Genomic DNA, 24,537 nt, shown 5'->3' with positions numbered 1-24,537 from the left:
TTATTTGCTGTTGGGAAGTGGTCAAGATTAAAAAGAAATCAAGGGAGTGAAACTAGAGGCAATGCTTGAACACTCACACAAGATCAATCAAAGTAATTAAGGAGGACGGAGAAGGTCCGACTCTCCTTAATATGTGGTCGACATGTTTCGCGTCGTTATTGGTCCAACAGGATCCCGTGACGCTTCTTCAGGACCTAATTAATCATAGATTTTCTCCACAAGAAAAAACAAAATACTTATACTTCTGTTGACTAACGCTCACAGTCAGAACGTCATCAGTCGCTTGACAGGACTAAAACGGTCTGGGTTTCCTTTCCTATCAGTCGCCCATCTCAATTAGAGAATAGGCTTCATGGGATATCGCTGGCCCATCACCCGGTACACAGTAAATTTGCGAGGTCACCGGTTTATGCAGCAGCACCTACCCGGGGGTCACGTTCCCGAACATGCTCCACTGATACTGACATGCTGTGCTTAATTTGCGCCGGTGGTTGCAGGATGTGGACAAAGGTGGTTATTATTGGGAACCAGAACTTAATTAATAACATCAGACTTTCACCCAGGGCAAGGGAGAAACACAGAAAAGGGAGAAAGGGGGAAGAAGAAAAAGATAGCACACACCAGCAAATGGAAGAGGTAAGGGATGAAAATGAACTGGAAAGTGCAGGTTAAAGAGGCGGGGGGTGTAGGGTTGAGGAATAATGAGGCATGATGTCGAATCAAGACTAGGGAGAATGTATATTCATCAACCATAGCTTTCGGGAGAGCACGCAGTGGGCTCCTAACAAAAACGTTTGGCCTTTTACAAATTAAGCACTGTAATGACACATTTAAGCCTCACAGGAGGTGGCGCAGTGGGCATCAACATTTGCACTGCCCAAGAGATGCCAAAGTGACATATTGTTCAACGACGTAGATTGTACACCAGACAGTATTTGTTTTTTTCATATTTGAGGTACGAAATTATATCATATGTGTCAATGCTCCACAGAAGAGCTGTACGGTCTAGTCCCTTACATAGCCCCTCCCACATGAGGCCTGTAGGCAGTTATGTGGAAATGCTAGTACCCTGGGGCACTCATCATCAGGTCTGTGTCACAGTGTTGCCTCTGCTTAGTGAACAAGCAAACCTGCACAAAACATGTGGGAGTGAGAACAGGAAGTTTCTTAGTAATCCCGGCCCCTTGATATACCTCTGTAAAAGAATTGCTGTCCAGAGAATTTCATGTTTGATTTGTGTTTTTGGATCATTAGAGAAGTAATTTAGCTTGTGTAGACTTTGCTGATCAGGGCAAATTTTTCTGGAAGACATTTTTAAAATGGGAGAGGTATTTCAGTGATGATGGAATATTTCAGGAACCATGAGGACTATATTCTTCATTTTGATGTCAAAACATAGCTTTGGGGATCAAGTAGTTTTACTGAGACAGAAAATAACTCTTTAGAGCAACCCTTCCACCATTTTCCAAATGGCAACTATAATAGAGGAAGAATATATATATATATATATATATATATATATATATATATATATATATATATATATATATATATATACACACACACACACACATATAAATGAAACACATAATAATTGTTTTTAATCATTTTATGTATGCACCAAACAATGTTATGTTTATGATCTGAATATGAATAAAAATAATGTTATTCAACTCCTGTTTTAGACACATTTTCATAGTTCACTTTATTTATTTGTTCTGCAATCACTCGTGTTACAGTTGCAGAATGTTGAACATTTCAGAAGAGCATATCAACAAGGACATCTTTTTGTAGCACAGGCTTTTCAAGTACATGCACATGTAAGTTCTGTGGTTAGAGGTTTTAGAAACTTTGTAGGTTTTAGCACCCCATCAATATCTTTCCATCCACATTCAGATGTGTCTTTCTCTACATATGCATAATCCAAAACATCTACACATCTTCTGATCAAGCAGAACCTCTTTTACTGTGCCAGCGCACAGAATATGACTGCAGTGGACGGTCTCTTGGTGGGACTGATGTCTTGATCAGTCAGAACTCATTTTCTACACACGCACAAGGTATTTTTCTATGTTCTTAAAGTCACATTCTTCGTCTGTCTCAGCAAATTCTTTTAGCAACTTCACAGGTTCAGCAAGCCCCAAGCTTTGTTCCAACTTTGATAATAGTATCATTGCCCGTAAGAATATGTCCCTTGAAAAGAACACTGGGCATCTCTGTGTCACGTTTCTTGTACAGAAAATGAAGCTGGATTAAGTGGCTTTTCTCCTGTTATCCCATTAAAACGAACTAGGATTCACTACAGCCTGTTCGATAACATATCCATAACTCTGACAATCCCTGGCTTATGAACATTGCAACAAATCTAAGTAACACAATAAGAACATCTGTGTCATTTGTCAGTATAATAGTTCAATTGGAACCATTTTGAACAGCTAATTCAACATTTGGCACAACACGAAGGTCAGCTTCCTCCAATTTGTTGTTAAGTTCTTGAACAATATAGCCTGTACTGTTTGAATATATCTCTGTAGGTACCAACTCCTCATTGATGATCATTCCACTTCCAATAATTGGAAATTCAGCGTTCACTGAAACATCAGCAATGTTTTGGTGAGCTAACATCTCCAAGTTCATCTGGTTTGATGATGATGATCAGAATTATCATTAAGTGTCAAATGTTTGAAGCAGGTTAGGTCAATTGTTCAACTTGTAGACATTCATCTGATTCTTTCACATTCTTTGACTGATAGTTCAAGATAACTGCCAAAGACAATGTGCAGTTCTTGCAAGGTGCACACTGACTTTGATATCTGTAGAACAGTCTGATGACCTCTCCGAAATTTTGCTTGGATGAAATCTTGACTAATCGCAGTCGTGACATATAGGTGGTCATTACAACCCTGGCGGACGGTGTTAAAGCAGCGGTAAAACCGCCAACAGGCCGGCGGTAAAAAAAATGGAATTACGACCGTGGCGGGAACCGCCAACAAAGACAGCCACTTTAACACTCCGACCGCCACGGCGGTACTGACACACAGCGCGGCGGTCACCGCCAACAGACAGGCGGGAGACAATGTACCGCCCACAGTATCACAACCTACCAATCCGCCACCTTTTCCGGGGCGGATTCACCGCGGATAAAAACACGGCGGAAACAGCCATTTAAGAGGGAAAACGCTCACCTCTACACACTCCACGAGGAAGAGGGTCACCATGGAGCCGGAACTCCATATTCTGCAGGCGATAGTCTTCCTGCTTCTATACGAGGATCATCAACGCCGGCGGCGAAGAGCACGGTGAGTACTGCACCTACGACATAGGGGAGGGCGAGGCAAAAAACAGGGACACACACAACCAACATGCCAACCCCCACCCCGATCCTCACCCACTACAACACACACACCAATGCATATCTATACATTACAGTAACACCCCCTAACCCCCCCGGAAGAATGCAAACACAAAAGGAAATGAGTTGAACCATTGTAATATATCAAAATACAGGAAGCAAATATATACATACATACACTATCAACAAAATATACACCATGATTAGTAGTGCAGGTAATGCACCATTCATTGTCCGTGGACCACTGGGCCCAAAATGCATGGGCGAGGCCCACACAAGATACCTGATCAAAACGGAGAGAACACTGTTGGGGCATCAGATAGAAATACAACAGGCACCTCAGGGGGAAGGGCAGGGGGGGGCACCTCAGCCGGATGAGTGCACCACGCTTGATCCACAATGGGGTTCCATGCCCATTAATGTCTCCTGGGGAGTGCAAAGCCACAGTCTCACAATTCTCTACCGTGGGTGGGTTGCCCACTGCTGTATCCTAGGGAGTGCAAAGCCACAGTCTCACAAGTCTCTGCAGTGGGTGGTTTGCCCACTGCTATATCCTGGGGAGTGCAAAGCCACAGTCTCTCAAGTGGATAACAGTCACCACTGGTTCTGGAGGGGGCATTGTGCCCAGAGTGCAGCACACACCCCATGACGGTCCAAGTTGCGTCACTGCCCCTGCCGCAAATGGGCTAGCGGTGCATTCCATGGCGGTCTTTGCCCTGTTTAGCGGTCCCTGCCCTGTTAAGCGGTGCTTGCGTTGCCAGTGTCAGACCTGTTCAGCGGTGCATTCCATGGCGGTCTTTGCCCTGTTCAGCGGTCCCTGCCCTGTTCAGCGGTGCTTGCCAAGGCGGTCCTTCATTGCCCAGCAGGGCTGTGGCTGGCGGGCCTTCATGGGTCAGCTGGGCTGTGGCTTGCGGGGCTCTCCTGGCCAGCTGGGCTGTGGCTGGCGGTGGCCTCCTGGCCAGTGACGATGGGGCTGGCGGTGGCCTCCTGGCCAGTGACGATGGGGCTGGTGGTGGCCTCCTGGGCAGTGACTCTGGGGCTGGCGGTGGCCTCCTGGCCAGTGACTCTGGGGCTGGCGGTGGCCTCCTGGCCAGTGACGATGGGGCTGGGGGTGGCCTCCTGGCCAGTGACGATGGGGCTGGCCTCCTGGGCAGTGACTCTGGCCGTGGCTTCCTGGCCAGTGACGATGGGGCTGGCCTCCTGGGCAGTGACTCTGGGGCTGGCCTCCTGGGCAGTGACTCTGGCGGTGGCCTCCTGCCCAGTGACGATGGGGCTGGCGGTGGCCTCCTGGGCAGCGGGGATGATGGCGGTCCTCTCCGCCGTGCTGCTCCTCCCAGACTTTGGAGATTTCTTCTGCCCCTTCCCCACCTTGGGAGGAGTCACAGCTGAGTCGACACTCCCCCCGGGACCCTTGTGAGCGGCTTTGCTGGCTGGAGACTTCCCCCTCTCCCCCCGGGCACTGGCCAACTTCTGGTGCTTCACAGGGGGGGGGGACTGGCTGTGCTGTGGCTCCGTGCCACACTGGCTGGCCTGGTGGCTGGTGCACTCCACATACCTGTAACAACAGGCACCACTGGTCCCGGAGATTTTTTGGCTGAGGTGCTAGTACGGGACCTATGAGTTGGACGGGGGGTGGTGGGAAATAGGTTAAGGGGGGCCAGGAAAAGTTTTTGGGAGACACTGGGACGGGTAGATGGAGGGGGTTTGGGAGTGGAGGAAGAGGTGGTGGTTGTAGGAGGTGTAAGTTTTGTGGATTTGGGTGCAGGTGCATGGGCTGGAGGCTGTCGTGAGGTGGATGGCTGTTGGGTGGGTGTGTGCCTGCGTTTGTGTATCTTGGGAGGGGGCGACACAGTCACATTGGGAGAGGACACAGGGGATGTGTAAATGGGTGTGGGGGTGGTAACTGCACGTGAGCAGGGTGTGGTGGTGGGTGTGCTGGTGCAGGTCGTAGTGGCTGTAGTGGTAGTGCATGCAGGTGTGAGTGTAGACGAGACTGGGAGGGAAGAGGGAGACGAGGAGGAGGGGGACACAGTGGAGGCAGTGGATGTTGGTGTGTCTGTATGTGTGTGATGCTTGCGTGAGCGCCTGTGGGATGTGTGGTGCTCATGTTTGCCTGAGCTTCCCTTGTGTGTTGACGTGTGGGCATGCTGGTCTGTAGGTGTGCTTGGGATAGGCTGAGGTAGAGGGGATTGGGTCGGGGTGGAGGAAGTTGGAGGGGGGAGGCTAGAGACAGGGACAATAGCTCCCATCAGTGCTGAGGCCAGAGTTTGCAGGGTTCGATGAAGGGCAGCCTGACCAGAATGAATGCCCTCCAGGAATGCATTTGTGTGTTGCAATTCCCTTTCTACACCCTGGATGGCATTCAAAATGGTAGACTGCCCAACAGTGAGGGACCTGAGGAGGTCAATGACCTCCTCACTGAGGGCAGCAGAGGTGACTGGGGCAGGGGCTGAGGTGCCTGGGGCGAAGGTGATGCCCACCCTCCTGGGTGAGCGGGCACGGGGCGAAGGCTGAGGGGCTGCTGGGAGGGTGGTGCTGGTGGGGGGGTGGCGGCTGTACCTGTAGAAGTGGGGGGCACAGATTTTGCCGCCACCACAAGGGAGCTCCCATCTGAGGATGAGTCTGTGTCGCTGGTTGCAGATCCTGTGACCGCCGTGGTGCTCCCCTCGCCCTCCGTCCCACTGGTGTATTCTGAGTCCGTGGTGTGGGCCTCCATGGCCATGTGGGATGCAGCTCCCTCGTGCTCCGGTGCCACTGTACCTCCACCTGATGATGCTGATGCACACAAGAACAGGGAGACCACAAAAAGGGGGGGGACGACAGAGGAAAGACAGGTTGAGTGCATGGCTTACCGCTACCGTTGGCGGACAATACAGACACAGCAGCCCCCTGCACTACGTCGCGCTGTTGGGCTCTACAGATGCAATTCCTGGGATATGGCCTACAGGGCTATGGTCGACATCTGCACACATAGATGACACAGGGGCATGAACACCTGTACTTGGCACTCTACAGAGGTGGGCTGGGGTGCCACATGGCCTGCATTACGGAGGGGCCTAGCCTACGGAACTCGCCCTGGCCTAGGGAAACCCACAGCCCTCCTCCCCCACCCAGACACCTTCACTGTGCGCAAAGTCCGCTGAATGATAGTGTACTCACCCCCTTGTGTCTGCTGTGATGCCCTCAAGCGCCCATCCAACTCAGGGTAGGCCACCGCCAGGATCCGGAACATCAGAGGGGTCATGGTTCGACGGGCACCCCTCCCACGTTGGGAGGCCATCCCCAACTGAGCCTCTACCGTCTTCTTGCTCCAGCGGCGAATGTCCTCCCATCTTTTCCGGCAGTGGGTGCTCCGTCTGTGGTGGACCCCCAGGGTCCGGACGTCCTTGGCGATGGCACGCCAAATATCCTTCTTCTGGTGGGCGCTGACCTACATGACATGTACAGGGGAAGAAGAGAAGTCATTAACAACTGCACCGTCTAAGTGATTGGCCCCCATCCCTACTCTTGCCATGTGGCACATGCATTCACAGTCCTTCATGCACGCAGAACTGTGCCCCCTTCCTTCTTACAACCAGCCCTCTCCACACAGGCATAGCCCATACAACATGCTCCCTGTGTACTTACCTGTTGGTTTGGACCGTAGAGTAGCGTGTACTGGGGGAGGACCCCGTTCACGAGCTTCTCCAACTCCTCTGCAGTGAAGGCAGGGGCCCTTTCCCCAGACGCACGAGCCATTGTCTCTTCCAGACCGAGGTCACAGCAGCACTTGCAGTGTAGGTCCTCTCCTGTCGAAGATCAGGTATCGAGTGATTGAACAGATAGAAAATGGCGGTCACGTCCGCGGCGGTCACGTCCGCAGCGGTGAGTACCATCACCGCCGGCGTACATCGTCATTGGCTCCTGGGACCCATAGGGTCCAATGTTAACCAATGCAGCATTGCGCCGCGGTCTTCGACCGCCTACCGCGACGGTGTACAACGCCAGCACAGTTACCTCACATGCCATTGTCCCACTTTAGAGGTCAGGCAGCCGCCATTTCAGGGGCCCACATGCCCTAATTACCAACTGCGTCACACAGACCTAGAACTTGTCTCACAACACAAATACAGTACAGGCCACATTTTGTGTATGAATGGTGTTCTGTGTAGACTGTGGGTACATACCTCTGAGTTGTTTGACTCTGTGGTCGCTGTTGTCCTTCCTAGGCACCGTCTGCTGGGACATGTGAGGAGATGGCGGAATCCTCCGGTGTACCGACCGCTGGTGGACCTGTCGACAATGGAGGAAAGACATTTGATCATCACCTACAGGTTTGACCGTGCCACAATCCAGGAACTGTGTACCCAGTTGGAGCCTGACCTGATGTCAGCCATCCCACAGGGTTCCCCCCTCAAGTGCAGGTGCTATCAGTGCTCCATTTCCTAGCAAGTGGGTCATTTCAAACAACAGTGGCCATGGCATCAGGGATGTCCCAGCCTATGTTTTCCAACGTGTTGTCCAGAGTGTTGTCTGCCCTGCTGAAACACATGCGGAGCTACATCGTTTTCCCTCAGGTGGAGGATTTGCCTACAGTTAAAGGTGACTTCTATGCCTTTGGACATATCCCTAACATCATAGGTGCCATTGATGGGACCCATGTAGCTCTGGTCCCCCCCCACAGGAGTGAACAGGTGTATAGGAACCGGAAGAGTTATCATTCTATGAATGTACAGATGGTATGTTTGGCAGACCAGTACATCTCCCAGGTAAATGCTATGTTCCCTGCCTCTGTGCATGACGCCTAGATCCTGCGGAATAGCAGCATCCCTTATGTGATGGGTCAACTCCAGATGCACCAGGTGTGGCTATTAGGGGACTCTGGTTACCCCAACCTGTCATGGCTACTGACCCCAATGAGGAATCCCAGGACCAGGGCAGAGGAACGCTACAATGAGGCACATGGGCAGACTAGGAGGATGATCGAACGCACCTTCGGCCTCCTGAAGGCCAGGTTCAGGTGCCTGCATATGACAGGTGGATCCCTATTCTACTCACCAAAGAAGGTGTGCCAGATCATTGTGGCCTGCTGTATGCTTCACAACTTGGCTTTGCGATGACAGGTGCCTTTTCTGCAGGAGGATGGTCCAGATGACGGTGTTGTGGCAGCTGTGGAGCCTGTGGACAGTGATGAGGAGGAAGCAGAGGAAGAAGACATTGACAACAGGGACTCAGTTATCCAGCAATATTTCCAGTGACACACAGGTGAGAACACATTCCTGCCTACTACAAGTACTTTCACACTTCTACCTCTATCCTGTCTGTCGATTTCAACCAGTATATGGTAACTGAGTTGTACATTTCCCTTACGGTTTCACAGGTGTGGTTTACAACATGTGTCATCTGCTTAGATTCCTCATGGACTTGAGATGTGTGACATAGGTATGTTGACATTACATTTGAAAACGCATTTTGTCACTGTCATTGCTAATACACATTTTCTAAATCACAGACTGACTCCAGATTGTGTTGTGCTTGAAGGGTGTTTATTTAACTTTTAAATATTGGAGGGGGGTTTTAACATGGTGAGGGGTGATGGTGGAGGAATGTCCATGGCAGTGTCCAGTCTATTAGTCTCACAGGTGGATTGCCCATATGGGCATAGGAAGTGGAGCTGGGGCAGTTTAAATATGGACAGGGTTACAAAGTGGGACAGTGGGATGACAATCAGGGTGGTCTCATTTCTTGGCGGGGTTCTTGGCATCGTGCTGTGTCTTGTTCCTGGATCTCAGGGACCGCTTGCGGGGTGGTTCTCCGTCTGCAGGGGGTGGGGTGCTGGTGTGGTGGTCCTGTGGCGGTGCCTCCTGTCCACTAGCGCCGGCGGAGGTGGTGGGCAGTTCATCGTCCATGCTAGTGTCAGGGGCCCCTTGGAGTGCCACAGTGTCCCTCCTGGTGTTCAGTATTTCCTTCAGCACCCCTACGATGGTGCCGAGGGCGGAGCTGATGGTTCTGAGTTCCTCCCTGAAGCCCAAATACTGTTCCTCCTGCATGCGCTGGGTCTCCTGAAACTTGGCCAGGACCGTTGCCATCGTCTCCTGGGAGTGGTGGTATGCTCCCATGATGGAGGAGAGGGCCTCGTGGAGAGTGGGTTCCCTTGGCTTGTCCGCCCCTGTCGCACAGCAGCCCTCCCAGTTCCCCTGTGTTCCTGGGCCTCCGTCCCCCGGACCGTGTGCCCACTACCACTGCCCCCAGTTGTTGTTGGGGTGGTGGGTTATCCTGGATTCCCTGTAGTGGTGGACACACAGCTTATTGACGTGTCCTGGGGACGGAGGTATGGGCCTGCTGGGTGGGTGCTGTGCTGGTGTTACCAGAGGGTGGAAGCTCTGTGGTGGCCTGTGACTGGGTGTGGTGAACCGACTGTCCCGAGGCCCACGATGGTCCGGGCTGGTCATCTGGATCCAGTTGGACAGAGCTGCTGTCATCACTGTGGGCCTCCTCTGTGGGTGGGGTGGAGATGTCTGGATCCTCCTGTCTGGTGACGTTGGGTAGTGGTCCTGCAGGGGTGTAAAAGCATGATTATTGCATCTGTGTGTGTCATGGTGTGCAATGGGTGGGTGACCCTGTACCCCAGTGCTAGCATTCCTGTGTGGGGGCTTGTGTGATGATGGTTTAGGGGGGTGTTATGGGTATGTGCAGTGGGCATGCTTTAGTGATGGGTGTCCATGCTTTGGTGTTGCATGCAGGTCTTGGTGTTGGGATGTGTGGTTTGTGTCATTAGTACATTAGTGAGGAGTTGGAGTGATAGGGGAGGGGGCGAGGGTGGGGGTTCTGTGATAGCATGCAGGTAGGGTTGGGGATGAAGTAGTTAAAGGTTTGACTTACCAGAGTCCATTCCTCCACCTACACCTGCGAGGCCCTCAGGATGCAGAATCTCCAAGACCTGCTCCTCCCATGTTGTTAGTTGTGGGGGAGGAGGTGGGGGTCCGCCGCCAGTCCGCTGGACCGCCTGGTGGTGTCTTGAGACCACGGAACGCACCTTCCCCCGTAGGTCGTTCCACCTCTTCCTGATGTTGTCCCGATTTCTTGGGTATTGTCCCACTGCGTTGACCCTGTCGACTATTCTTCGCCATAACTCCATCTTCCTTGCAATTGAAGTGTGCTGCACCTGTGCTCCAAATAGCTGTGGCTCTACCCGGACGATTTCCTCCACCATGACCCTGAGCTCCTCCTCCGAGAACCTGGGGTGTCTTTGCCGTGCCATGGGGTGGTGTAGGTGATGTGTGGGGTGGTGTATGTGGTGATAAGTGTGGTGATATGTAGTGGTGTGTGGTGTTTTGTGCGTGGAAGTAGTGTGGGTGATGGTTTGGTGTGCCTGTGGATGCTTGGTAGTAGTTTGTAGTGTCTCTCTCTGGCCTTCTCTCTGTAATTGTGGACGGAGGGGTTTGTGGGTGATGTGGGTGTGTGTTTTATATTGTATTGGATGTGTGGGAGTGGTGTGTGTATGTGTATCAGGTGTGTGTATTTCGAATTGTCCAATGTGGCTGTGTTTTGTAGAAGTGTGTGTATTTTGAGCGCGGCGGTGTGTACCGCCAATGGGATACCGCGGTTGAAAGACCGCCGCGTGGATTCGTGTGTCGTGATAGTGTGGGCGTATTTCTGTTAGCGTGACGGTGGAGGATTTGTTTTCATCAGTTTATCACTGACCTTTGGTGTGGCGGACTTGTGTGGGTGTCTGAATTTTGTCGAATTCCGAGATGTGGGTCATAATAGCTGTGGCGATATTCCACGGCCACGGCGGTGTGTCTTCTGCACAGCGGTAAGCGGGTTTTACCGCCAATGTTGTAATGACCCCCGTAGTCCACAACAACAGCAGTTTTCAAAGAAGAAACCATTTCGAATTGAAATACTTCAAGTGAATGTTCTTTTGAGCTCTTGTATGAGTTTGTGCTTCACTGGTTTGGTTGCAGCATCTCCATGAAATAATGCATTTGTTGGAAGAGAGTCATGCGACAGAAAGCACTTGATAAATTCACCCCTTTCTTTTGCTACATTCATCTCTCTAAGTGCTTGCGAAAGTTGATTTTTTGTAACCTGGTTTGTGGTGGCTGATTGGATGAAACTCTTACTATGGCAATTAAAGCGTGGAAGTTTAGCTTTAGTGATTCTGCCAAACACCTTTTTCTCTTTCAATACAAATCTCTCCTGCTTCAGTTCTGTGTATAGTTTTGATCCATGTTCCAGTACATCCAGTAGATGTGTCTTTATTTCACTATCCATATATTGTTTAGTCACAAGTTTTGTAGTCACACAGGCTCAGTCATTTCAAAGGGGTTTCCTTGCTGCTGCATAAAATGAAGAAGGTTGTCAACATATTTATTAAAACGTTCCCTTCTCTTTCACACAAGTTCATGTTGAGGAACAGTTTCACTATGGTCCATTAATTTTGAATGTCATCTCTCTGAAAACACTGCAAATAGAAAGGACTTGATGGTAAACTAGCTGCCATTGAGAAAAGTCAACGCCGCCTCTATGTCATTTTTTGATGCAAAAGCAGCAAAAACTTACAAAATATAATTATATTTTGTACATTTGGTTTTCTGATTTTGAACTGAATGTATTGAACATTTCCTGGCTTTGCATTATGTCTTTTGAACGAAGTGCACTATGTGCCTTGTTCACTTCTGAGATAGGATATGTAAAACCTAATTTGTCATTCTTGTTCCAGAAAGCATTCCAATACAATGTTCCTATAGCCTCAGATAAAATGAACATACCTTGTAATGAATGAATATAATGATTTTCGCCCAATACTGACTGGACAGAAAGATTTCAGCCTCATTAAGTGCATTATCTATGCCACATCCACTGAGATAACTTCCAGCACACTGCAACACAACTTTTGTCATGTTGAAAACACCCATCATTGGATAAAGATCATCAAATGCTGCTGGATTGCTCTTAAAAATGTCCACAACAATACAGAAAACACCTTCATTGCAGAAATTTGGCAGGATAGACTGGTCTTCAAGCTAAGCACAGACATTTTGGACATTTTTTAGAGCTGTGTATACTGTTGCGTAGATTGTGACTGGATTTGGTATTACTGGTGAAAACCCAATGTTCTTCAGTGGGAAGGTAGTCTGGGACATCAGAGCACGAATTCCAGCCCACGGAGGAACTGGCTTTTCTTCATCCTTCAGTCCGCACCAAATAAGTGATATGATAAATTCAGTTTAATCAGCTTTGCAGACCGCAGCATCAGGTAGAAGAAGACCAATGTCCTCAGACACTTTGAAACTTTCTGGCAGACTGTGACGTGTTGATGGTTTGTAGTGATTGTGTACCCATTGGCAAGGCAGTTAGGTTATAAGTTTGGAACTTTGTTTTTTTATGCCTACAGCTGACACAGCTTGTTTTCCAGCAGCTACTTCATTGGCAGTCTTGAAAAATCACCATATCAGTATAATGTGTGCTGGATGTTCCAGACAAAGAAGAGCTGTCTTCAAAATCAAAATTATCAAGAGCAGCAATTGTAAATCCTTTCCTGGTAAAGTGACTTGGAAGTGGTGTGCTGTCGGATTCACACGATTTTACAGCATGAGCTGCTTACAAGTTCCTGCTCGTACTATGTCATTATAACTTATTGATACACTAATTTTATTTATTGAAGTGATTAGCTCTCTACTTTTGCACTTTTCGTAGATTACATGGGCAGTCATCATGTGTTGCGGATCTTTCTTTATGACGTGATGTAATTCATAAAACATGTTTTGGAAAAGACAGAACATTTGCATAGCATAAGCCTGTCAGTTCATGTAATTGTCTTTCACTTCTTCGTTTATATCTTCAAAGCCATCATCAATGTTGTTGGCTTCTGTTCTGAACTCAAGAACTTTAATTTTTAACCGATTTGCTTTGCTGATATTAGACACCGATATAAAAAATAGTAAGATGACATCAGGCATTCTTGTTGACTCCCATGATTTGCGGAGCTCTGAGACATCACAAAATTTGTCTTTAAGTACAAAATCTAAATATTTCAGGACATTTCTTAAAATGATTCCTGTTGATTTTACTGCATTCTGTGGTCTGCTTTTGGCATCAAGAACTTCATGGGTCGAATCAGCTGAGAACACTATAAGTGGCTCATTCTTTTTGCTAGACTGACAGAAACAAATTCTTTCAATGTGCCTCCTCACCTGAAAAATCTTAATTTCATTATTATGGATCAATACAGTTTCATCAATGTTGACCATTATTTCTTTGATCTCACTTGTGTGAACCCATAGCAAGCACTCAAGAGTGGCTTTAAAACTTAATTTGCTTTTTAAAGAGTCCAAACTTAACTGAAGACTGATGGGTATGTTGCTGCTTGAGGCTCATTGTACATTCATATTTTCAAATGCATGCACGCATGCAGTTAGGGTGAGCATACAAGTCCACTGCAGATACTTTCACCTTGCTGTTTAGATCAGCTAATTGACTGGAAACTTCATCTTGGAAGAAACTAGCTGCAGATGAAAACTCGTTTGGCCCTTGTTCTGGCTAAACCATTATAGTACATTGAAGATCCTCTGCTTTCTGATCAGTTGTTGGAGGTGGATGAGGGCTAGCCATCGATCTTCTAAGTGGACGGGCATTGGGTTTGGTTGTTGTTGCTTTCTCTGAAGACTTGGATTTTTGTTGTGATTCACTGGTTTCTGCTATTTTTTGACAATTTGCTTCACAGTTTTTTTCCCATGGTATACGACTTGTAGCACTTGCTGTTACAAGGATAAGCTATTTGAACCTATTTACCCATCAGTTTCAATCTTTTGTGAACTTTGTCTTGCCATATTTCCGCAGCGTCTCAAATTCTCTTCTGTCCAGCCACAGTTGTTAGCTTTTCTTTCAGATTAGTTAGGCATATGATACAATTTTTTTGTTGAAAAAGTCCTCGGATTTTGTAGTTAGCACCACCCTGTCAGAAGGTAAAGATCCTTTGCTACCACCTGCTTCACTCAAGTTTACGATTTTGAAGCAACGGAATACCTGAAACTAAAAACAATAGTAAAATAAATTACCTATATGATGGCTTAAACACATCATCATAAAGCTGCCATTTTAGAAAATGGCAGAAGGGTTGCTCTGAGGAGTTATTTTCTAAGACTACTTGATCCCCAAAAACTATGTTTTGACACCAAATTGAAGAATATTGGTCTCATGATTCCTGAAATATTATATCATCGCTGCAACACATCCACCATGTTTAAAAATGTTGTCAAGAAACATTTGGCCCAGATTAGCAATGGCCACCCAAGCTGAATTACATATCTAATGATACAAAAAACAAATCCATAGTGAAAAACTCTGGACAAAAGTTTTTTTATGGAGATTTATCAAAGGGCCGGAACTATAGGGATCAATGGAGAAGGAAAGGGGAATCTCAAGGCAGCTGGTGAATTACAGTGTGCTGAACTATGTTTAAGGGTATTAAGGTTTTAATTGACACAGAGTGGACTAACATTTGCTATCATCATGTGTGGCTCTCATGAGGTTTTGTGGTGATGTCACTGGAGATCCATGAAACACAATGCAATCAGTTGGATGTGTGATGTAAGGTTGTTCCATGCTTCTCCTGTCAGTTAGTCTCTGTTCCCCTTTTGTATAGGACACATCATTTGCATGATCTTCATTAAACCCATTCTCAGCATTATAGGTGTATGGAACTTTATTACAAAGTGACGACGAGAATGGAAAGCAGATGAGTACTAAGGAGAGTACAGAATATTGCAAGTGATGGAGTCACTGTGTTTGGATGGACAGTAAATACATGAGACTCATGAGTAGTGAGTGTCGCAAGTGACCTGAGCCACAGTGATTGGATCGGGTGGATGGAACTGCAACGTTTGGGGCACAGAGTTCCTTTCATAGGATCAGTGGTGGAAGAAAGCCAATTGGGAAACAGTGGTTAACGTTTGAGCACGAGCAGAGTGGAGCATTGTGCGCACAGAGTGGAGCATTGTTTTATAATCGTACACGATCAGGTGCGTGCGATGCAGTGGAAAAATAAATAAACAAAGCGGATTCTCAAATTACCAGCATCTTGTACACGTAGTTTGGGAAATACTATAGGATGGTCACTTTTCGATTGCAGGCATCGCGTGACAGGAGACACTCATAGATGATAGTTTTTTCCTAGTCAAGAGTTAAACGGAAGTGCACATCAGCAACATAGAAAATGGACTTCTAAAAGAAAAAAGAATCGGCTCTGTTGGAAAAGGTGTTCATTGAATTACATCTAACAACATAGAAAATTGACTTATGAAGAAGTAAAAAGGTCAGAAGTAAGAAGTAATCAGTTTACATTTCAAGGCAAATCAGATTCACTGCATTTTGGATGATACAAATCAAGTGTAAACCATAACTTACAGCGATTTGCACGCTTCTAGGGTTTTCAGTACAGAACAGTTTTACAGTGATTTTTACACTGTGTTTTTCCCGTTTTATCACAGCTTTATAGGTGCAAGTCATATTCAGTAGCCATTTAAATTGGCAGTTCATTATACATATATTTGTTATTATCAATTTAAGTGACTTTACACCATGCAGAATGTATCACCTCCGGCACCATTTCTTCAAGATCCTGGCGATCCAGCTTGTGAACGGAAATTATGGTTAAGATCTTTTAAAGCTTATTTAGGAGCCATTGACAGGCATAGATTTAGACCTGAAAGAAAGAAAAGTTTGATGTATTACTATTTGGGAGTAGAAGGTCAGAACATTTTTGATCATTTACCCGTTTATGAAATGGGTGAGGGGGAAGGCTTAGATGAATTTGAGTTGGCAGTTATGCAACTAGATAAATATTTAATTAAAACAAAAAAATATTGTAGTGCACAGATGTAATTTTTTTACTAGATCACAGAATCATACTGACAGTATAGACACTTTCATCACAGCTCTAAAAGTATTGCTGCAAAATGTGAGTTTGAGAACTTTACCTCTCAACTTATCAGAGATCAACTACTTGCTAGATGTCATTTTAGGAGAATTCAAGAAAAGTTATTAACATGCAAAGATCCTTCCTTAGACAGAGCAATTGATATAGCGAAGAGTATTGAATGTTGACTTGAAGATGCATAGCAGTTAGAAATGCTGTTGTCCAAAAAACAATTTCAGGGGTTGTTAGCAGTAAAACCTTTTCTAGTAAAAACAGTGATTACAAACAACAAGTGTATATTGACAGCAAAAAGCAGGCAGTTGTTAGTGGCAGCAGGAATAACACACAAGCCAAAGCAAGCCAAAAAATTAATTGTTACAGATGTGGTTCATTATTTCATGCGTCATCTGTTAAGAACTGTCCGGCTATAAATCAGCAATGTAGATGTTGTGGAAAAATGGGACATTTGTCTTGAGTGTGTAGAGGAACAAAAAGAAATAGTATTCACCGTCTGTTGAATGAGAATTTTTAAAATGACTGTGATGAGCAAGCTAACAATGAAGAGTATTTATTAGTAGTTAAAGGTGCAGAACCACAGACAAACAAAGCAAAAGTAGATCCCGATATTGAAGTATTGATTGATGGAATAGAGGTAAAACCTTTAGTTGATACTGGAGTTCATATCGCAATTGTATCACAAGATAAATTCAACAAATATTGGGCCAATAAAACTCTGCATCCTCCTGATGTATCAACAGTAGCTTTTGAAGGAAGCAAGATAGATTTAATTGGATATTTTTGGGCCTCATTAGAAATTTTAGAAAAAGTCATGGAAAAGTTTATGTATCTAAGACAAAAATTAATGTTTTAGGTTTATCATAACAAGTTGAATTCAACCTAATGACAAGCCGGGATGGACGAACCTGTTTTTATTGATAAGAATGATGTACGTTCTGCTAAGTATACTTCTACTGATAAAAATGGTTGTGAAATAAAAATAAAAAACATATCAAGATAAGTTAGGGAAGATTGCTGATTTTACTCACACTATAAAGGTCAAGCAAGGAGCAGTTCCTGTAAAACACAAGCTAAGAAATGTGCCTTTAAGTGCAAGGACAGTTGTGTGAACAAGGCATCATTGAAAAAGTAGAAGAAACCTTATGGTTATCCCCCATAGTTTTAGCTAGGAAAAAAACAGGAGTTCTAAGGGTATGTGTTGATAAAAGAAGTTTGAATGAAGCAATTTGGGTAGATAAATTTCCATTACCAAGGACTGAGGATTTAATAACAAAGGTTGCTTCTTCAAGTTGGCTTACTAAGTTAGATCTAAAATTAGCCTATCATCATGTGGAAGTAGATACTGTGGTCCTCATTATGGCTTCGGCGGTCTTTTTTGTAGATCTCCTAAGCCGCTGCAGCCAGCAGACTGCCAGTGCTGACAGTATGCTGGCTGCCCTATTGGGAGTTTTCTGCTGGGCCAGCCAGCGTAAACAGTGTTTCAGCCCACTGGCCCAGCGGAAAACTCACCACAACATTGACTTTGGCTCGTAATCCAGGAGGTAAGAATTGTAGGGCGAACTGTTTATCTAGGTTACCTATTGAGGATAATGAAGAACAAGATTGGGAGACAGAAATTGAAGAGTGTTTTGTGGACTGTGTATAAGAATTTGACATGTGCATGGAAGAGAAATAATGGGTAGATTCTGTACAAAAAGACAAAGTATTGTGTGAACTGATGACTTTGGTTAAATCAGGTTGGCCCAAGGAAAAAAAGGTATCCATGGATGTTTTAGAAGGTGTCAGATGAGCTGTCAATTGAAGGGGAAAAATGAGTCAGAGGAAACAAACTGGTATCACCAGAAAGTTTCAGACAAAGAATAATATCTATAGCTCACTTTGGTCATTTGGGTGCTACCATTACAAAAAGGAAAATAAGAAGTGATTTTTGGTGGCCAAAAATGGATAGAGAAATTGATGAGTTTGTTAAAAGAGGCAATAGGAGAGATAAAGTATTAATTACTGAGACTACTGTTGAGTCATTTGTTCCTTCACCAACATGAAATATTTTATAGTGGTGATAAATCAATTATCGAGATGGGTTGAGGTTGAACCAATAAGGCTTCCAACTACCAGAAGTGTAATTGATTGATTGAAAATAATTTTCATCCAAGAAGGGAGTGCAATTTATTTTGACAGAAATGCAAAACATTTTGAGTAAACATGGTGTCAAACATATTAGAACACCTTTGTATCATCCACAAAGTAATGGGAAAGTAGACCATTTCAATAAAGTGTTGGTTGAGTGTATTCAAGCTGCATATAGAAATAGCATGTGTCTAGATCAAGCAATCAAAGATTTAGTGTGGTCTTATCTTACAACACCACATGTAGCCACTAGCAAGAGTCCTTTTGATCTCACAAGGGGTAGAATAGTTTCTACTGAACTGTGCCCTCTTTGGATCGTTAAGTTGTTCCATGAAATAAGTAATATAAAAGAAATGTGGCAAACAGCAGAAAATAATTCCAATACTATGAGCAATCAGAAAATGGACACATTTTACGGCAAAAGTGGCAGATTGAAAGTGGGAGATTGGGTAAGAGTGAAAAATCCTGTGTTAGTGAGAAAAGGATTAACAAAATTCAAAGAATCTCAACAAATCAGTGCATTAGATCCAAGTTTACATTTTCAAAATTTTAACAAGGATCAATATACTGAGAAAACCAGGAAATGGAATGATGACAATAATGAAAACATTTTTGTTAACAAAAGAAGTACAAGGGTTCATTTGAAACCAAATAAATTACAAGATTACACTTTTTCAGAAATGCAACACTCATTGCTTTTATTGTCTGTTTCCAGAGTGGTCAAGTTTTTGCTTTAATTCTTTCATTTAAATGTAGGTTGCATAATATATATATATATATATATTTATATGTGTGTGTCTATATATATATATATATATATGTGTATATATATATATGTGTATATATATATGCGAACGCTTGCTGATAGCATGCCGATCCTGCTCCAGAATGTCAGCGGTGCTCGTCTGCTAGCGAGCGCTACCTCGCTTACAACTCCACACTTAATTCCCTTGGTTAAGGAAACGGACAGCACTCCGCGGGCATCTTGATTCATCCGGGTTTATTAGCACAAAAGGAAAAAACGCGTTTCGGCGTTACCGCCTTCATCAACTTCAACGAAGTTGACGAAGGCGGTAATGCCGAAACGCTTTCGAAGTTGACAAAGGCAGTAACGCCGAAACGCTTTCTTTCCTTTTGTGCTAATAAACCCGGATGAATCAAGATGCCCGCGGAGTGCTGTCCGTTTCCTTAACCAAGGGTATTAAGTGTGGGGATATATATATATATATATATATATATATATATATATATATATATATATATATATATTGGAAAATTCAGAGCATAATTTACTTTATTTAAAGAAGGGAGAATTAGAGGTAGGTTAGAGTTTAGTTAGGGCTGTTATTCAGAAGCAAGAATCTCTAATGTTAATGTATTTTCCTGGTAATTTGTTGTCTTGTTTTAAAGAAGGGAGAAATTTTGTGATGTCACTGGAGATACATGGTACACAATGCCATCAGTTGGATGCGTGATTTAGGAGTGTTCCTTGCTTCCCCTTGTCAGTTTTTCTCTGTGGCCCTTTTGTATAGGACGGATCACTTGTACAATCTTCATTAAACCCATTCTCAGCATTACCAGTGTATGAAGTTGTACTACAAGTTTTCTTACCCAGTAGCCCTTACAAATCTCAAACTTCGGCTGAAAACACACATTTTTCCAATATTTCTGGGAGGAAAAGTCCTGTAATCTGTGAGAATCCACACATTTCCTAACATGTGTGAGTGGGCCTTACCCCATGCAACAGGAAAAGACCCAAAATGCAACATGGACACATCAAATTTTTGCATTCAAAATCAACCTTTTTTTTAGAGGTGGGTGGAATTGGAGAAGTTTGATTCTATGCAATTCCATTCAATTTCATTCATATTCTGAGGAAGTCCACTGAACTATGTATGTAAACGCACTTAGGGGTATCCACTCCAATGCCTATCCTTTGATGCTCTTACATACTTATGTAGGGGCACTGAGGTGTGTGCAGTGCACTCCAGTGCAGTGCATACCCCTTAGTGCTCCTACATACTTATGTAAGGGCAACAAGGGGTATGCACTATACTGTCATCCACTGCATACCCCGGGGGCCCTTACATAAATATGTAGGGTCACGCAGGTGTATGGACTGAAGTGGATACCCATAGGTGCCCTTACTTACTTATGTGAGGGCACAGAAGGATATGCACTCCAGTGCAGTGCATACCCCTCAGTGCCCTTACAGACTTATGTAAGGGCAACAAGGGGTATGCGTGGCAGTGCAGTGCCCAGGTCTGAGTCTGAGTCTCAAAATGGCTGCCAACACTTACTGGTTGATGTGTTAGGAGGCAATCCGATCTCTGTATGAGATCAGGAGTATTTATGAAGTTGTCGCAACCCTATATAAACAAATTTTGATTCTCTTTAATTTCTCCAAAGCTACTTAATAGAGTTTCACCAAATTAATAAAAGGATCATCTGCAGATCAGAAGCTACCTTTCTGCCAAATTTGGTGTAATTCCTTTTAGCGGTTCCTGCTGCTGGCATGTCTTAAGAGTCTATGAGAATTAACATGAGAAACACACTTTCTTTGACTCCCTCTTTTTCTCCGCCCCTGCTTGACGGATCACCCCAAAACCTTCCGTGCATAACAAGATTTTAGAGGGCACATTTTTGGGAGCATTTCATGAAGATTCGTCAAACAATACCAAAAATATAGGTAAGTCAAAAAAGTATTTTGCTATGAAGCTAGATCCTAACTATAATTACCTACTGGCTACTGCCAGTATATATATATATATATATATATATATATATATATATATATATATATATATAAAACAAAGCGGCTCAATCCCAAAGGGCACTGCGCTCCATGTACCGGTGCTACCGCTGTGGGCGAGCCGATCCCATAGAGAAATCAGTAAATCCTTGGTTTCTCCGGCTCCCACTCTCCAGGTTTTGGGGGTTCTTCAAAGTTGGCGACACCTGCACAATCTGCAGACTTGGTTATGGCATTATGAAGAGTTTCCTGGAAGCCGAGGGCTCTCAAAATGGCGGCCGCTGAGAGTCAAGGTTGCTGCTCTAGTGTTGTAGCTGGAGGAGCTCTTGTGGACAGCTGAGTGATGTAAAGTGTGCATGCAGCCTCTGAAGCGGCGCACTTCACTGAGGAGATTCTGTGAGAGACAAGCCTTTCTGGAGAAGTCGTGCATTTGTTTTCCTGAGTCAATTGTTGCAGTCACACAAGTATTCTGCGAAAGAGAGAATGAATTCTTAAAGAGTTCTGTTTTCAAGCCATAGACACCTTTACTTCCTAGAACATTTGTTTTAGTCATGAGAAAATAGAAAAGAGCAGGAAGAACAGTATTTTCAAGAACATTCGTTTTCTGTCATATTAAAAATTGTGAAGAACAGTTATTCTTATAGCATTCATTTAATCCTGAGAAAACAGTACAGAGCAGGAAGAACAGTCACTTCAAGAACACTTTTCTGTCATTTGCAAAAGGTGAAGAGCAGTCATTCCTAGAACATTCGTTTCAGTCATGAGAAAACTGCAAAGAATAGGAAGAGTAGTTATTTCAAGAACATTTGCTCTAGTCATGAGAAAACTGAAAAGAACAGGAAGAGCAGTATTTTCAAGAACATTCGTTTTAGTAATGAAAAAAACTGTGAAGAGCAGAAAGAGCATTTATTTGAAGTACAATCGTTTTTTGTCTTGAGAAAATTGTGAAGAACAAGCTTTCTCCTACAATACTTTTTTCAATTAAATCAAGTGTGCCAAACAAGAGTAAAAAATATAAAAACAGAAGTTGTATAGTCTCATACCAACCTAAACTCCACAAGTAAAATTAAATTGTAATTTGTGCCATCAATTTCAAACACAGAAGAGTTGCTTTATCTTACAGCTCGATTAACATAACCACTGAGTCCTCAAACACAAAAGGCAAAGTGACAGGCAAGCGCAGAGTAGAGGACGAGGCAGTCTCTTATTTCATCTCTAACCCCTTTCCCCTCTAAGAGTTTTTTAAGTCTCCAGATAAGAATATAGGGGCATATTTATACTCTGTGCCAGATATGTGTCATTTTTTTTACGCAAATCCGGAGCAAACTTAACTCCATATTTATATTTTGACGCCAGACCATTCCCAGGCAAAAGCATGACTCTAAGGCCTTGGCGGCTTATTTATCCTCCCGTGGGAGGAGGAGGGCCTGAAATAATGGCGCTAAGCTTGTTTAGCGCCATTATTTAACGCCTGGTCCAGGGCAGGTATTAGGGGACCTGTGGGCTCATTTCCATGGTCAGAGACCATGGAAGCGGCCCACAGGTGACCTAAGTCCCCTAGGCATGGCGATTGGTGCAGGGGGGCATGACTCCTGTCTTTACTAAGACAGGAGTCATGTCCATGGGGGTTGTGTGTAAAAAAATTACGCTGGTCAGGTTAGAGTCATTTTTCGATGCACAACCTCCTGTTTCCACTACGCCTCCCCCACCCGGTTAGCGTAATTTATTTCAACGCTAACCGGGCCTTACCACTTGCTAGCATCATTCCTTAAATATGACGCCCGGCTGGCGTCCAAGAATGGCGCTGGCCAGCGGTAAACTTTTTGACGCAAACCTGCGCTAACGTAGGTTTGCCTCAAAAAATATAAATCAGGGCCACCGTTGGGGACTGAGAACGTTAGAGAGGCATTGGGTTCAAGGCGACATTATGCTCCTGTGAAGATTTGCAGTAGATATCGCGTGTGACAAGAGAAAACCCTTGCAGGGCTAGAGTGGTGCATAAATTGTGCAAGAAAATAGGAGAGAACTCTGGGTAGTTCCCAAGTTTAGGCGAAGGGCTGCTCCATTCAGGAGCTCCCTGCAACACGAGCAACACTCTAGATTTGCTCACCTCAAATGTCTGTTTATCTAGCAAAGTTTTTAAGCATAGGATTAACACAGTGCTATCCATGCAGAACTAGACAGAGGGCAAAGTATTTTGCCATTTGTACAGCAAGATCTTTAAGCATAGGATTGACCCAGTGCCATACTCGTCGAGCTGTAAAATGACAAAAGCCATTCACCACTCCAAGCACGGTATTAGAGCTTTGGACTGGTAACTATAACTACATCCTGGTGACTGCCAATAGGCTATACACATATATACATATACATACTGAAAAAAACAAAGATTACAGGGATGTTATAGTTAGGTTCTAAATTTACTCATACAAAACCATGGAAATTCAACTGTTATAATTAGAGTTCTTTCAAGTAACTATAACGTGCCCGTAAGGTAAATATAATATTGTGCCCTTGCCTTGCCATGCCCAGTTTTACTATCAATAAAATTATTGCAAATGTTGCAGTGACAATATCAAAGATGCCATACAGGATCTCATCATTGATATAATATGTGGAGAAATTAGCTGTGCATGTTGAAGGCACAAGTTATAGTTACCCTAGGGCGCAAGCTTTAATTATTTGAAAGAAATATAACTGCTGAATTTTTATGGTTTTGTATGAGTAGATTCAGAACCTAACAATAATGCCCCTGTAACCTTTGTTTTTTTCAGTGAATTTCTATGGATTTTTAATGTAAAGTTAATTACGATCCGTTACTCCAACCCTTGCCGCGCACAGCCCTGTGGCCAACCTGCGCGATTGAAGGTCAAAGGCCATGCATGGAGAGGAGTTTTCGCAAGGCCAGGCCTGCAGCCAGGCCTTGCAGCCAAGCCCTTAAAACCACCCAACCCCGTGCCACATATGGCCTTTGGCCTTGCACAGTGCAGGTTGGCCACAGGGCTGCATCTCTTAGTGGATCTGTGAGTGGGTGTATAAGTGTCTCAGTGACTCTGAAAGTGTGTGTGTGTAAATTTATGAGTGGGTCTGAGTGGGTGTATCAGTGTCTGAGTGGGTGTCTGAGTGGAAGCATGAGTCTCTGAGTGCATGTATGAGTGAATGAATTTGTGTATGAATGAGCCTGTGGTTTTTTCCTTTAAAAAATTTCACATTCACCAATGTTTTGCAAATAATTTGAGAAAATTCATGAATTTTCACGCATGCTGATGCAAAAAACCATAATTTGCCCCTAAAATACACCTATATCACATTCCTGGGGTCAGGGTACCATCACCCTGACCCCTTTGCCTCTTTCAATTAGAATTTTCACCCCTTGGGTGTGTGTCC

This window comes from Pleurodeles waltl, chromosome 6 (genome assembly GCF_031143425.1).
Source record: "Pleurodeles waltl isolate 20211129_DDA chromosome 6, aPleWal1.hap1.20221129, whole genome shotgun sequence".
Classification (NCBI taxonomy): domain Eukaryota; kingdom Metazoa; phylum Chordata; class Amphibia; order Caudata; family Salamandridae; genus Pleurodeles; species Pleurodeles waltl.
This window is presented reverse-complemented; position numbering follows the sequence as displayed.